Source organism: Rousettus aegyptiacus, unplaced genomic scaffold (genome assembly GCF_014176215.1).
Source record: "Rousettus aegyptiacus isolate mRouAeg1 unplaced genomic scaffold, mRouAeg1.p scaffold_m13_p_8, whole genome shotgun sequence".
Lineage (NCBI taxonomy): Eukaryota > Metazoa > Chordata > Mammalia > Chiroptera > Pteropodidae > Rousettus > Rousettus aegyptiacus.
Genome location: NW_023416311.1, coordinates 80,835,827 through 80,852,602, shown reverse-complemented (window position 1 = coordinate 80,852,602; position 16,776 = coordinate 80,835,827). Strand labels below are relative to the sequence as shown.

General features: G+C 37.7%; 1 protein-coding gene and 2 pseudogenes across 4 annotated transcripts in view; 2 read left to right on the top strand and 1 right to left on the bottom strand.

The window, feature by feature from the left end:
* Nucleotides 1–6,992: 6,992 nt before the first annotated feature.
* LOC118607392 lies at nucleotides 6,993–7,111 on the top strand (annotated as a pseudogene).
* A 961-nt stretch (nucleotides 7,112–8,072) lies between these two features.
* LOC118606964 lies at nucleotides 8,073–8,190 on the bottom strand (annotated as a pseudogene).
* A 4,688-nt stretch (nucleotides 8,191–12,878) lies between these two features.
* Nucleotides 12,879–16,776, top strand: part of GPBP1 (GC-rich promoter binding protein 1) — a 69,598-nt gene continuing 65,700 nt past the window's right edge. The window contains exons 1-2 of one of the 4 annotated variants that reach the window (XM_016160462.2): nucleotides 12,879–13,176; nucleotides 14,438–15,386. The gene's annotated coding sequence lies outside the window, so the exon portion shown is untranslated. The remainder of the gene's footprint in view (nucleotides 13,177–14,437; nucleotides 15,387–16,776) is intronic. The other 3 variants (XM_016160463.2, XM_016160464.2, XM_016160465.2) reach the window with 3 other exon arrangements.

Here is a 16,776-nt window from a genome sequence, read left to right as displayed (position 1 = left end):
AAATGGAAGAAGCTGGCCTGAGAAAAGACACAGATCCTTAAGATTGGAGACTTGTAAATTTGTAAATACGGCCAATAAGCAAGGTTCTGGGATTTTCTACAGGAGAGTCCCCAAATGTAGAGAGATGATGGTCTGCAAACAAAATTACTACAAAAGAATGTTGAGAACTTGAGTGACTTGGAGGAGTTTTAGAGCACCCAAAATTCAATTAAGATTTGGCTTTATTGGATAATCAGATCAAAAGATTTCCTCAATTCATTAGCATTTCTAAAAGAAAAAATACTGTAAAGAGATGTTTCTTTAGTCCAGGAATTCCCCTTTAGGAGGAAAGGTAGGAGGGAGGAGTAAGCAGGAACTGAGAAGGCCTGAGGGAGAAGTGGGACATATGACCTTCATAAACCTGCCCTGTTCAACAACACTGATGTTCCTGGGGGGAATTGAGAATTTGTGAGGGTGTTTCCGATTGTTACAAAGATAGCATTTAATGAACTTAAATTCAGTCGACTTTTAAAAGATAAACACTAAGTGTTTCTTGCTTGGCCTCAGTGTACACTGAATTTGCTAGGAATGTTAAGTACTGAATAAACTGAAGGAAAATTGGACATTCTTTTATGGAAAGCTTTAACAAGAGATATTCAGAACTTTAGAAAATATTACCACTAGTAACATGTCAGCTAATGTTATTTAAATTAATATAACACATTTTTTAATCTGTAGTTGTAACTTTTATAAGCAATGATTTCACATGTGGGAACTCTTAAAGATAAACTAAGGCATATTAAAAATTTTAAGAGTTTATTTGAACAAAACTGATTAGCATTAGCAGCATCCAATCTAGCAAAAAGAAAGGAGCTCTGAGGATCTGTGCAAAATGACTTTTGCAGGCAGAAGGGAGCAGGAAGGAGGAAGTTATACTTAAAAAAAAAAAAAGGTTAATTATTGCAGTTACTTTCCTTTAGGGTATGGCAGAAGTCTGTCAAGCAGATTACCTAACTAGTGTCAATCAGGCAAGATTCCTGATTAACTGGTTTAATTTCGATTTCTGGAAAAGGCAAAACTATAGTAAAAATTAGGTCTCAGCTTCGTGACATGGGGCTTAGCATAAGCAACTCCTTTTTGGGCTTGTCTTGTTTTTTAACAGTAAAGACATATGACTATTCCATTATGCATTCCAGTGAAACTGTGACTAAGCATTTACACATTGAATTGTGTTTTATTATAAATTACTTTCAGTTTATTATAGTGAAGGTACAACACGAAAGATTAATTATTATTAAAGGGAGGAGATAGATATGTAGAGCTAGAACCTAGTGGCCTTAATGTGAGAGCTTTTCACTTTGGGATCAATAGACTCCTTTCAGAACATGATGAAAACCAGGACACTTTCCATGCACAGCTAAGCATAAATATTTGCAGAAGTACCATGTGCTGTAGTATATGCAAATGGACTCATTCTTAGGGGATATTTGGAAGATGAGGTAATGGAGGAAGGTGTATTCATGTTTAATAAATTAGACTTGGTAGGGTGCAAACAGAAAACAACCTTATTCCTTCTCAATCTTGTGCATTTAAACCTCTCTAGAATTTTTTCTTTTTTTCTAAAGACAAAATCTTTGGCATGTTAAAAAGGCCAGTCCAGTCCAATAACCTACTATCTCAAGCTCTCACCAATTCTCCCCTACATCAAGCTCAACTCTTTTCAGGTTTTAAACCTGAAATTATTATATTAGGAGGGAGAGGAATGGTTAGTTTCTTCTCTATTTTCTACTCCCCTGCCCCAATTGCAAGGTTGCATTGCCTTCTCATGTTTTATTCAGAGGGAGATGGGGAGAGTAAACAGGTGTAAGGAGCAGAAAGGTCTTACACAGTTGTGATCTGGTATTGGTGCCCTCTACATTTGCTTCCAAATGCTGATTCTCTCCCACTTTTCAAGATACTTCATAAACCCTTCCCACTTTAAGAATGTCTAACCTTAAAAACCATATTTGTAGGCTCTTATTGGCTCCTGTAGCTAGCCAAGTGCAATCCTCCCTTGACCCCTGGTTTTGATAAAGATTCTCCCTTTGACCAAACTCTAGCCAGGTACCTGAGCCCTTTCTTGATGAGGCTTCAACCATGGACAATAAATACTTGAAAACAAACACTGAAATAGTTTCAAACAGCTCAAGGCTGCATCCCCAGGATGACCCTAGCCTTAAAGTGCCTGCCTGAGAAAATTCAATGCTGCCCAAAGAATTGACTGTTCCGGCCAGTATCTGAAGATAGGCCCCTGTCTACCAGTCTCTGTGGGAGGGTAGAAGTCTAACTTTGATAAGGGCCAGTTAACAAATGCAGATAGGTTTCACAAGGACCAAATCCCACTTCCAGCTTTCTGTAATTTTTCACTTCCCTGACTTCACTGAACCCCTACTCTCCCTGCTCCCTCTTTCTCCCTTTGAAATGCCCAGGCACTTCTGTACAAACTGAAGTTCAGTTCCGTTTACACTGGACTTTTTCCCCTATTTCAATAGTATATTACTGATTATACTCTGTCTTTTCCACTTTACCTAGTGTCCAGCTTTGTTTATTTTTGATAGTTTCCACCAGTTTCCAGTGACACATGTCTCTGTTGTAGTTGCCATACCCTTCCAGGTGCTCTTCTTAGGTCAAATCCAGCTCCCTTTGTTGTGGTGCAATCAAATCTAAGACCCATGGAGCCAATTGAGATGAATTGTAACTCTCTACCAGGCGTAGTTAAAGGAGATCAGTCCTGAGCTCCCAAAAGAGGCAGTTTATAAAGCCTAGAACCACACCTTGGTTAATTTTAAACAAGTAAGCAGATTACCACGCCCTGGTTAACATCAAGCAAGCAAGCAGATTGCAGAAGCAGAAGTTGGCCCTTAGCATATCTTTGAGCAGATTACCACACCTTGGTTAACATCAAATAAGCAAGCAGATTACAGAAGCAGAAGTTGGCCCACTTGAAAATTTTCCACCCTTAACACGTTCTTTAAGGCCACATGGGTAACTCATGCATCCTCTAACCCATTGAGCTTTGGGTGCAGGCCATTCCCAACATAGTCTGCTTACTTATCTCTGTTGTTAGAAAAGCAGGTCATCTCAGTCTTGAGACTTTGGGGCCTGAGTCAGTTATCCTATGTCTTCCAAGCTTTCCTCTTCATTGTTTTAAGGATGGCCTAAGCACCCTTCCCCCTGCCCATTGTCCCGGGCATTTGGGTAGTGGGGAGAACATCACCACAATATAGTGGATGTTTGATATTCATTCATCTTTCCTTCTTAAAATCAAATTTTTATTTTTAAAAATACAGAGGGAGTCATAGGTGTCTTACTCCTCATCGCATTTCTGGCATTTAGCCTGGTACCTTGGTCAGAGTAGGCTTATTATATGACTATTTTTTTAAATAAATGAATATTTATGTCATTGGTAAATAAATTTTCTACATGTAAGTTAAAGCAAAGAACAACAAAGAAAATCCTAAGTAAGGCTATTTTCCTGTTTTAGTTTTCTCTCTCATCCAGTTTTATTTTCTTATTCCAATTCTACCATTCTCTCACTCTGAGTCACCAACTTTTTCCCCCTAAAGTGATTACCTTCCTTCACCTGTATCATTTTACACTTCTAGAAGTTTGGCTGAATTCATCCTCTGCAGAAGAAAAGAATGCTAAGTGTAAGGAGACTTCCCAGAGACTTTCTCAGATTCCCTTTTTATTCTACAGAAGTGAAAAGAGCTTCTGCCCTGAATGATAGAGAACTGGATAGGATAAATTGCTTCCTTTTTGATTTATTTTCCGTGAAAGGGATTCTGCTTTAACGGGAAACTTATTTGTAGATAGAATAAATGCATTTGATTCTTCTTTGGGCCAGCCATAGTGTTGCCACAAAAAGAAAATCACCAGAATTGTTACACTTATTCCATTGGTTGTTCAAGATGGCCAGTTCCTTTACCAGAAACTGAAGGTCTTTCACAATTTATTTTGGACATTATGGTTGAAAAAAAACATTGCACAGTATCAGTCACTTTACAGGACAAATACCTTGAATTCATAGGTATTCCTTATAATGAAAGTGACTAAAACCCCTCTCAAACTAGTAAAGCAATATAGGAAATGTATTTTTGCCTGCATTACTGTGAAATCCAGAGATGGTCACTGCTTCAGGAAGGACTAGATCCAAAGACTAAAAGAATTGTTTTCATCTCTGAAAGCTACATGGTAGGAAAGATGGAAATTTCAGATTTAAAACCTTTCTGTTTTAGTAACCCCAGTAGAAAGAAAATGACTTCCTGATAGCATCTGTAAAAAAGTCTCAGAAGAAAATTCTGTTGGATCAAGCTTGAGTCAGGTACCCCAATCAAAACTGTGGCCATGGTAATACTATTCCAATTAGGCAAATATAGGACACATGACCACATCTAAAAATTAATGAGCAAGGGATGAATGGATAATAGGTTAGAGTCAGTCCCACTCACACTACACAGAATGGATTCCCTCAAGAAACCAGTATTCTATTATCAGAAAAAGTGGGAAGTGCTGGTCAGGTTTCTCCTCCACCCAACTCAAAAAAAGAAAGTTTCTACTTTAATCTACTTTCAAGTTTGAGCATTTAAAAGATGGAAATTTCTCAAACTACTCTGTTACCCATTCCAATATTTAATAAATTCCTTTTTATCAGAAATCATCTTTTTTTTCTAATCAATATCACTCATGCTCTGATTTATAAGCACATTTACTCTTGTTGGAATCTTGATAGGCATATCAAACAACTGTGAAAAGTTTTGCTTTCATAACTTTATGGCTAGAAAGAGAAAATTAGAAAAAGAAAAGAAAATCAAGGAGGAGGGGAAGACAAATAAAATAGGTTCAAAATAACTCCAAGAGTGAAGGAGCATATTTCTGACTGGAGTGAGCTCTGGAGATGAATAGAGTTAACACTGGGATATAAGGCTTATTATGGAAACTCAGCTGAGTTTTACTTCTTGGCCCATTTGAGTTTGTGGTCTGAGATTTGTATCCATTACGTGTTCCAAACTAAACTAAACTAAACTTTCATCTTCCACCTAACTTCTTCTGCCTTGGTTTCCTAACTCAGGGTGTGCCACCAGAATCCACCCAGTGACCAAATTAGATACCAGGTATAATCACTGACTTTTTTCTTGCATGATCTTCACAAACATCTAAACATAACATTCTCTGTATCTACTCTTGAATCTGTTTCATTAACTTATTCTCTCATTAAATTCCTTATAAAATCTAGAGTCAGTAGAAGACACATATATCCACAAATAACCATATAAAATGACTGTTCTTGATTATGATTAGGGCTATAGGGAGACTACAGGAGGGATCAGGGGGTCAAGGAAGGCTGCCTTAGGACATGACATTTAGGCTGAGATTTAAAAGCTTATAGGAACTGGTTGCAGAAAGTGGGAGAGAGAACATGTGTTCCAGCTAGAAGGAACAGTTTATGTGATGATCCTTTACACAATTGTGGTATGTCAGAAGAATTATGGAGGAGAATCATGTTGTGTAGAAAGACAGAAAGATGGCAGGTGTGGTCTCAATCAACATTATCTTTTACCTGGATTACTATAATAGCCTTTTTTTTCTTCTTGGAGTTTCATTTTCCTAATCTCTTCTCTAGAGGATCACAAGAAGTCTTTTTGGAAAGCATGAATCCAATCATGTCTCTCTCTCTCTCTCTCTCTCTCTCTCTCTCTCTCTCTCTCTCTCTCTCTCTCTCTTAAAATAAAAGCCCCTCCAAAGCCTTCAGAATAAATACCTAATCTTCCTAGCACAGGGTCAAGGCCCTTGTGATCTGGTCTCTGTGTTGTTTTGCAGCCCTCTCTCATAATTCCAAGCAGCCTGTGTGGTGGCAGTTGCTTCTTTTCCCATCTTTAGAAATGCTTTACTCGGGCTTGTTTTCATCCTTGCACCTATGGTTGTGCAACAGCTTCTAACTAGAAGGCTCTTCCCTCATAGAAGTCTGTTCAACTCATCAGACTGTCTTTTAAAGACTGCTTCTTGCGAAGACACTTCATAGCACTGTGTGCATGCCTCTAAGGTAGCACTTGGCACAAAGTTTTGAAATTTATTCTCTTGGCCAAATATTGAATGGTTACTATTGCTAGGCACTGTTTTAGGCACTGGAGGATAAATCAGTGAACGAAATAGATATAATGTCAATTTTATCCCTCAGGCTGTAAGAATCTAGAGAACACATATATCTCAATCATTTTGGTATCCTCAACAGATAGTACAGCAACAGCACCTAGCATAAAATAAATCTGAATTGAACTGAGGTAGTATTCAAGCCCAAATCTAACTCCAAAACCCATGCTCTTTCTACTACTATGCAGAATCCAAATTAATCTGAGCACGTTAAAGTAAAAATAGTAACACTATTAAAAGAAATGGCAAAATGAATCACATCTAACTAGGACCTGGTTCATCATAAGTGCTCAATAAATAATATTATTTTGCTGAATCTTCCTTTTAAACTACCATTTTTGGCTCAATAATTCACCCACTGGCATATTCCCATAATTTTCCACTACTTTCTTCTCTTTTCTTTCCAAACACATGCTCTAAATTCACAAACATTCATTACTATGTGGTTTATAGAAGAAAAAATCAGATACAACCTAAATGTCTTTCAAGAAGGCACTGGTTGAATAAGGTAAATTCTTCCCATGGATTATACAATTCTTAAAAATAAGTTAGTGCTAAGTGTACTAACATGGAAAGGTGTCTATATGCTATTAAGTTGAACAAATTGCAGAGGAGTACACATAAACAAATTTATTAAAATATATGTGTGTGTGTATGGCATATATATGCATAGAAAAAATATCTAGAAGGATCACAACAAACAGAAGTTTAACTCTGGAGGTATAGGACTTTACTTCTAATTTAATATACTTTCATATTCTTTGCATTTTTTTTTTAATTAAAAGCTAGTATTATTTACATAAAAATTAAAAAAGAAAAAGGTTGTCTGTGGCCATTCCACCCTGAACAAGCCTGATTCCATCTGATCTCAGAAGCTAAGCAGGGTCGGGCCTGGTTAGTACTTGGATGGGAGTCCACCTAGGAAGACCAGGTACAATAAGGGATTGTAAACTGACAAGGTCCTTGCAATTTGTGAAGTCAACCAAGGGTTGTCTTGCCTAAAAAAAAAAAGAAAAAGAAAAAGAAAAAGGTGAAAATGTAATCAAAGATGCTTAAATAACAAACTATTACCATATTAATTTTTGTAAATTTTAACAAAAGCTAGTTAGTGCAAACACAGCTTCTCATCTAGGTAAAGTCAAAGTGATCTACGATTACTCTAATTCTGATACTTAGACTTAATACTAGGTATCAAAATAAGAAATCTTCAGCTTTACTTCCATATCTGATACCTCCAGGGTTCCTTGTATTCCATTTCCAGAGATGATAGAGTATATCATATATTGAAATAGCTCCATAAATCCTTTTAAAACACTACAAATAGTACTCTTCGCCTTATCTACGACAATTTATATGTTTATATTCCTGCTGTAGGTATAAATTATAGACGCCATGCAAAAAAAGGCTGTGTTCTAGAAGTCACTTATTGGAAAGAACATCTAAAAAATTCTGTTGGCAATTGTGCTAATGGTGTCCTGCAGACCTAGTACAGAAGGAGGAGCACAAGAGGTAGAAGTGGCAATTAGGGAAACTGGGCCACCCACAACTGGAGTCTGGAGAAATATTTGCCAATAGGTTTTGATTAAGAGGTAAGTGGTCAATTCTCCAGTAATTAGTTCTATGTACAATTTAAAAACTCATCAAAAGAGAGAAAATGCTTGGTAAATTTAAATTTATAATCATGGATTAAATTGAGCAGAACTTAATAGAATCAGGGAACTTCTAATGAGGGCAGGTTAGAAAACTGGCTCAAAATAGTAACCATCCTTATTGTGTTAAAATAAAGAGATCATAAGGACTAGCAATAAAATGTTTTATTTATTTTTTAGGCGAGGCAACCCTTGGTTGACTTCACAGATTGCAAGGACCTTGTCAGCTTCAATCCCTTATTTTTTGATTTTTTATGCCTATAGCATCTGGTCTTCTCAGTGGTCTCCCAACCAAGTACTAACCAGGACCGACCCTGCTTAGCTTCCGAGATCAAATGGGATTGGGCTTGTTTAGGATGGCATGGCTGTAGACTAAAATGTTTTAAATTAAGAAATGAAATGTGAATTCTTAAAATGAAACACAGACAAAATAAAGAATGTTTAAAATATGGGGAATTTTAGAACATATGAAGTAAAATTAGATATAAAGCTATACATGCACTATGACAGATATAACATGCAAAGAATATGTGAATTAATATTTAAGAACCATCATTTCTGGGTAGTGAACTATAGGTAATTTTCATTTGTTTATACTCTTCTGTATCTGTTAAGCTTTCTCCAACAATATACTACTTTTATGCTTAAAAGTTGAAATTAGTGAACACCAAATTTATTGATCAAATTTATCATCAGATATCATCATGATTGACAGATTTTTTCAAAGTTAAAATTATATTCTATCAATTTTCATTTGTTACACAACATTTTAATTAAAAACTTTTTATTTCTTGTAGAGCGGGGTTCTGCTTGAAACATTTATCTTCAAAATGTTTTATTTTCATTATTCAGTCCTTCATTCATCCAGGTAGTATTTACAGAATACCTATTCTATGTCCATCATTGTGCCGGGTGCTGAAGACACAACAGTGAACAAAATGGGTACAGGCTCTCCCCTTTTGAAACTTATTGAGGAGAGGGACCCATTAAACAGATCAGCACAAAACTGTGAAACCTGCCAGAAAGACAGAGGAACATGCATGTATTTTTTATTATATCAAGGAGAGAGGATGTGTGCGTTTCTGATTTTCTCTAAGTGAGACACTTGACCCTCAACTCAGATTGTCTATGAACCATGAGTACAACAGCAGGACCACAATCAGCACGGAACAGAGAATAAGAGAGAACATCTGCACCTTGGTAGTGACCTCAGAGGCTGGTCAGGCTATGATGGTCGAACAGACTGAGTGGGTTCTGGATGCTTCAGTCATCCATCCATCCATCCAGTCAGTCATACTTGTTGAGGCCCTTCTATGGGCTGAACATTGGTTTAGGGGTAGGGGGTGAATAGAACAGTGTCCCTGACCAGGGTCTCACCATTTAGAAAAGTGGACAGAAAGGAGAACAAATAGTAGTAAAAGTGAGTATATACCCATTTGAGAGCCCATAGAAGGAAGTTCTGAGTTTTAAGTGATTGTTTACTTGAGTGTTATTTGAACAGGGTCTCTAGGGATAAGAAAACAAATTTGAAAAGGAGAGAGAGGGGAGGAGAAAGGCAATCTATAAAGTGAATAATATTTGCACAGCATGCTTAAGACCAAGGGAAATTCTGAGAAGTGCAGGCTGCACATGGCTAAAACAAAGATTAAAGGTGGGAAAGTCATGTATGTAATAAATATTAGAGAATCATACCATGGTTGAAACTGTACTAATTGCTATGAATAAATATGAAGAAGATATAGTTACTGTTCTCGAGGATCTTTGAGTCCAGTGGTAGAAACAGGTAAAAAAATTGACAAATTACAATCCAGAGTTGTTATAGGTATAGGAGGAATGATAAAGAAGATACCGAACACCTGTCTAGGATCAAGGCAGAGATAGAAATGGGTAGATAATTAATCATAAAGCTAAGTACAGGGTTGTACAATGAGAACACAGAAAAGGGACACCAGATACGATTTTGAAAAATTCAAGGTTTCTTATACAAATATTTTATTCTGCTCTTCAATTGTTACAGATTTTAGGACAATCAAATTTTAAACATTAAATTATTAGAAAACGGTATATTTAAATAGTACAGCAGTGTATAAAAGAAAATAATCCCAATTTGATGACTATTAAAGAGTTATTTTTTAGGCACGGTCTATTTCTATGTAAATGTCCATACTTAGAAAACTTAATAGACGATGCTATATATATATATATATATATATGTGTATGTGTGTGTGTATATATATGTATGTTGTTTTACAAAATATTTTTATCTCTTTAAAAAACATACTAAACATCTTTCTATGTCAGTATATATTTGCTTATTCTTTTTTATTTTTTAATGGCTGCGTAGTATTCTGTTATGGATGTTTTTTATTTTTTTTAAGCACACATATAGGTAGACATTTAGGTTTTCTGGTTTTCAGTATTACAAATAAGTTGGAAATGAATACCTTTGTTCATACATCATTGTATACTTGGGCTAATATTTTAGAGCAAGTTATTTAAATAATTGTGGTTAATATCTATAAGAACACTGAGAGAATTATCAAACTATTTAAGTAAAATTTCTTACATAGAGCTTTGCTAAAAAATAGTCCTTTCAAAATACCATAATGTTATGTTTATTAATATGTTTATCAATTGAAAGAATCTATAATGTGATAAATCTGTTGTTTAGATTTCACTAAATGAATAAAATAAATTAATGGAAAACATGTTACTGGTTGGATTAAAAAAAAACTTGTTAGAAAAGTAATATAGGCCCTTAACAGATAGAAAGAATAAATATCCTCTATTATTCTGCCACTTAGAAATAAGCATTGTTAACATTTTGTATCTATTCATATTTTGTTTTGATATATATTTTAAAAGTACATCATTTTTTAATGGTTTCATGTTCTATGGTTGTAGCATAATTTATTAACTCAATGTCTTTATCGGCATTTGGGTTGTTTCCATTTTTTTTTGTAGTTATAAGCAATTTATCAATGAATAGCTTTATAAATTGTTGGACACCTTTCCTATTATTTTATTAAAATAAATTCTAAGATGTAGAAGAGCTGGGCAAGGGTTTCTTATTTTAAAGTATTTTCCTTTAAAGGAAAGCCAAACTGCATTCCAGAAAAGCTATACAGATTTTGATTCTTGATATGATTAACTCATATACCTATTCCTTATACCTTCGTCTAAGTTTAATTCTTTTTAAGTCTTTGCCAATCAGCTACGTGAAGTGGTATCTCATTGTCAGTTTTTTCTTATTTCTAGTGATGTAGAAGATTTTTCATATAATTCATTACACATACATGACTAGTTCGTTCATGTCATCTTACTTTCTAAAAGTTGGTTATCTTTTCCTTAATGATTTATAGGAGTTCTTGATGTATTTACTGTGTAAGTAGAACATCAAATATTAATAGCAACTGAGTATATATATACATGTATATAAACCGTCATATATGTTACAGTTCTTTCTCCATTTCACTACTGTATTTGTTTTTCAGCCTTGTCTTTTGCCATATGAAAAGCACAATTCCTGTGTGTGTTCAAATTATCAATATTTTCCTATGTTTCTCGAACTAACATCTTGTTTAGAAATAGAAGCAAAAGTAGGTCCTGCCTCCATACTTGTTACTTCTACAGACGCGATGTGGTGTGGCTGAAAGAATGTGGATTAAGATCCAAACACACTTTAGTCTGTCTGGAACAGCCAAGTAGTGGCACCCAACTTCAATGTTGTGTAACCTTAAGCACATTACTTAACCTGAACCAGTTTCCTCATCTGCAAAATGAGGAAAACTAACACCCACTTTAGGAGTTGATTTAGGATTAAAGAAGTACCAGTCAAGGACAAGGCATCCAGCAAGCATTAATTTCTCTTCTCTTTGCACTCAGCAAGACATTAATTGCCAAAGTGGCCACCTCCCCGGAAGACTAAAACAAACAAAAACAAACAAAACACTGGGAGATGTAATTTTTGGTGAGTTTACATTCAACCATTCTTTCAGGGAGATTTTAGTCCATTAAAGTATAAACCCCATAATTCATATAAAAGGACCATAAAGTTTCTATGTATGAAACTTGTGGCCTTGGGGGAGGGCAAAGAACCAAGTACTTTGGATTTTCCCTCGTTAAGACACTCTGCCCGCTCACATTCCCCCTGAGCATACTTTTCTTCCTCTTGGAAGGCTAACTTGACAGGTGTCAAAGGGATCCTTCCGTTACAAGGAGAAATTTTGTGACAAAATTCCTTAAGAAAAATTCGTGGGACGGAGACACTGTTGAAATAACTGTCACCTACTATAGATATAGTACAAATAAAAAAATTGGCACGATTAAATCCAGTAGCCATATTCATTCTTCGAGAATCTGGGTTTAGTTCCTAAAGAGCGAGTCTACTCTTCTTAGCTAAGGCCTCTCATATATATTATTTATGTCCGACAGTCTCGTATTTGTATAAGACGGTGGATCCATTGCTTCAGGGCATCCAATTAGCCTGGCGCCAGCACCGCCAGCGCTCCGCCCGCGCAGGGCTGTGTACAGGCTAGCATGTGATCTCTCTCATCTGCCTTGGCCCGCGTGCGGTACCTGGCGAGTGGCGCGCGCCGCGGCGTTTTCCCCGGCTCGAAGCTCGGAGAAGCCCCGGCGCGCGCCACTCAAGCCCGCGCGGCTGCCTCCAGCAGCAGCATTCCCCTCACGACCTCCAAACAGCCCCACCATCTCGGGCTTCGGGGTGGCCTCGGGCAAGGGAAAGGGCGGGGGGAGGGGCTCCTGTAGGAGCGGCGGGGAATTCCCCCTTCCACCGAACGTTCCCGATTGTTCACCTACCTCACGTCAGCAGCAGGGGGTAATCCCCGACTCCAGCTGCTACTGACGTCACCGCGCGGAGCCACCGCCCCCCGCGCGCCCCTGCCTCCGGGGCCTCCTGGAAGCCCCGCCCCACGCATAACCCCGCCCTCATTCCCTCTCCCCAGCCGCCCGACGTAGAGGGAGGAGCTTCTTTAGCCGGGGCGTGAACGGTTGCTTGGGCCAGAAGGTTCTCTGGTGGAGGCGCTCCTCCTGCTGCCCCGCCCAGTAGGTTCGTTCGCACCGCTTCTTCCACACCCTTTCTTCCTCCTCCTCCTGGCCCCGCCTTTCCCCTCTCTTCTCCTCAACCTCTCTAGTTCCTTCCCCGCCTCGCCACCTTCCACCATCTCGCGAGACTTGGCCCAGAACATTGCGGATCGGGTCGGCGCCATTTTGGGACTGAGACTGGTTGTGGGGGAGGGAAAAGCGGCAAAAGGGGATTATTCAAAGTACCGAAAACCTCCTCCCGGGATCCAGCGCAGCGGCACCCCCCAAGCCAGGGGCACCTCTGGTGTGGCAGAAGGTAACATCGTCCTCTGTGCTCCGCGCTGGAGTCTGGGGGGGAGGGGGATGCCCGTATCGGCGTTGGGGTTTGAGGGGTCGGGAGCGGCGTTGGCGGCGCGAGGTGTGAGGCTGCCCGCGGACCTGGGGGGAGGGGTACGGAGAGCAAAGAGAGAGGGAAGGACGGCACGGGGAGGCCCTTCTATGTGTTGACTCGGCCCAGGCGGAGCGGAGGTGGCGGTTGTGGGGAGGGGGTGGGTGGCTTAGCCTTGGCGGTCGGGGTTGTGGAGGGGGGGAGGTTTGGCGGAGTCTGGGAACGTGTCCGACGCCCTCCGTGTTCGGTCTTCCTTTCCCCGGCCTCTCACACACGCCCGCCTCCTTTGGCACCACTGCCCCCCTCAGAGGGCTGAGCGAGTCGAGGCCGAGTTGTGGCCTTTGGTTGTTTCCTCAGAGCGCCCGCTCTCCCCGCCTCTCCCAGGTCCGAGGCTCTAGCTGTGTACTGAGTCGAGTGCTACCTTGTCCCTCCGAGTCCTGTGGGGTCTGACGGGACCCGTTCTGTTTTTGGAGAGAACCACTCTTAATGTGGTTTGCGGAAAGGCTCGATACCTTCCACCCCCTCAAGTGTTGGGAGAAACCTGTTTCCTTAATTCAAAGAAATGGGAACCGACACCTTTATCCCACTACTGCACTCAGAAGCTGGGGAAGTCTTACCCTCAGGCGAATTTAGGGAATGTTCTCGCCCACTTCTCATCTACCTGTTTTCTGCCCTTAGTGGTGGAAAATGTTTTCTTTAGATGTTCTAATTTGGAGGGAGTGTCTTTCTCTTTATACCTCTCATTCTCTTAAGTTTCATTTACTAATGTTCGGTGGCACCACACCTATTTGTTTTTCTTGGTACATCGAATAGAAAATAGAGACGTTTTATAAGATCGTGTGCCAGTTTCATAGTTTAACATTTATCCAAAAAGTATTAAGAAGGTTTGCTTATATAATTCTATATTATATCCACACCCCTTACCAGTTGAAATCAGTACTCGTCTTCCATAACGTCTCCCACCTCCTCTCCGCCCCTCTGCCTATTCTGAACTCCTTTTTATGCAGTAGACTTTTTTGGGTGCTTGCTTGGGCATAGCTTTTTTTCAGACCCAAGTAGTAGTATTTAAAAGTGACTTTCTCTGCAGAGGTTGACGCTTTAAGATGGGAATTAATTTTTAGCTCAAAATTAACTCTGTGTAATTTAAGTTTCTTTCTTTTCTTTTTTTTTTTTTTTATAACTTTTACAGGTGATTGAATTACTCAGATATGAAGATCATCTTCTAGGTTTTGTGTAAAAGGCCCCGGATATTTCAAGTGGCCATTTTGGAATTACAATGTTTTTGGATAATTTTGCCCCAGAAGTTTATTAAAATTGGCAAGAATCATCTCTGAAGTGAATTTAATAGTAGTGAACAGTTCTACAAGCTACTTAAAAAGAAACCCAGATATTTCTTCAGTGTTTTGGTTCAAACGGATTATATAACTGGTTAAAGTATTTCAGCTGGTGGTATTTTTTTTGCCTTCCCCTAAACCCTCCCCTGTTGGTGTTCTTCAGCCAAAACTGTAAGATATGTTTGATTTGTATACTGAGTAGTTTCGGCAGTTTCAAATTACTGTTTAAATATTGCTGAAGTTTCATGGCAGTTTATTTTTACCTTTATTAAAAGTTCTAGGAATTTTTGACCTCGGCCCTATTCGTGTCACAATGGGGCAGGTTTTCTAAATGAAGACATTGAAAGAATACAGTTTTTTTCCTTTTATCTTTTATTTACATGGAAATTTAAGATGTTGCAGTTTCCCAGCAGCATGTTAGTATTGAGATAGCTATGTATCTGTATATGCTGATGTTTAGGAATGTTCTTCAGATGTGAAATTTTCTTTTTGTTTTTGCTTTTTGGCTCATAAATTGGATATTTCATCTGGAGTGGATAAGTACAACAGTGTCAAGTACATGGAATAATAAAGAAGACTTTATAATCTTAAATCCAAGGAACTTGGCTAATTCTGGAGATAGCCATATGAAAACTTTAAAACAGAAGTATGGGTAGCTGACTTGAAGTAACTCTATGTCAAATAGTCATAGGTTAAGTATCTTCAGAGAACTTGGATTTTATTTCAGAGGATACAAAATAAAACAAACTGGAAAACATAACAGAGAAAAACCCAACACCTTCCTGTGCGGTCCTGTTGGAATTTGTAAGTACTATGTGGTGAACAAATCAAATGATCATTTGTAAAATTTAATGAGAGTTAAGTTTATTCTCTGTTATTCTTGGAAGCCTTTCAGTTTCTTGCAATAATATTGCTTGGTTTCAGATTCCTGGACAGTCCGAAAGCAACCTAAGTAAATTTAAATGTAGAAAGTTAAGATTTAAGAGTATTATATCACACCATTCAGTCTTTAGGTTTTTGTGCTCCTAAAGTAACAAACAAATCCATATGGTCATTCACCTTAGGCTTATGGATTCTTAGATTGGAAGAAAAAACCCAACAAATTATTTCATGTTTGAAACAAATTATAGGGCTTGGTTTTTAATCTGATATTTCATGAAATAGCTTCTAAGGCATAACTGTTCCTAACATTTTAATCCATCATAGAAATTTGAGTTTTTGAAAGAATTTCTTGAAGTTGTTTTATATTTCAAATTATTCCTTGAGATCTCAATTCCAACAAGTCAGGTCATTACTAAACTAAGAACTGAGCAAGATGCATTAAGAGCTTTTAAAAAAACTTTAAAAAAAAAATGAGTATGCTTTTTAACTCCTAGGAGGATAAGCTTAAGTTTATAAACCATTTTTTAAAATTAGTGAATATTAATTGCTGTAATAGAAATCTTTTTGGCAAATATTACCTTTTAATAATATTTGTATTTTTCAGCATCAAATGGTGATTTTAGTTACCATTAGTTAACTACGTTTAGTTTTTCATTGATTCATAGGCATTCACTAATGTTTTAAAAAATTCACTAGCATTTATTTTTTAAGCAATTACTGTTAATGAATATGTCAATGTAGCTAAAGTTGGAGTTTATTTCATTTAATTATCTGAGATAAAAGATTGTAATATTTGAACACTTTGCCATGATGACCTTATAACTTGTCTGTTGTTTATTTTGAATAAAACTTTTGCTATGCTGTTGAATCCTGTTAGCTTATTTAGTTAGAGCAGAAGAGGTGGTAGGGTCCGCAAGAATGTGTGTATATAGATATACATATATAACATTTGTTTTCTGATTCAAAATTGAGATTAGAGTTTAGTAATTCTGTTAAAATAGGTTATTTGTGTTTTCTGTCAGAACTGTGTAGCACCTTTGCGTTTCCACGAATTTGATTTATATAAAAATATGAGAACGTTCTCCCCTACCCCCTTGATTCAGGGAGCCTGTATTTTATGTATTCTCAATTTAATGGCTTTTCAAGTTGTCTAAGAGTGTGTATTTTAAATGCGATAACGAAGTTGTGCTAGAAATGAATGACCTTTATTCATAGAAAAGCACTGCATAACATTTATTATTTGTGATTATTTTCTTCATATTGCTACTATTGATGATGTTACCCTATGCAGTTTAGTATCAAGATGAAGATT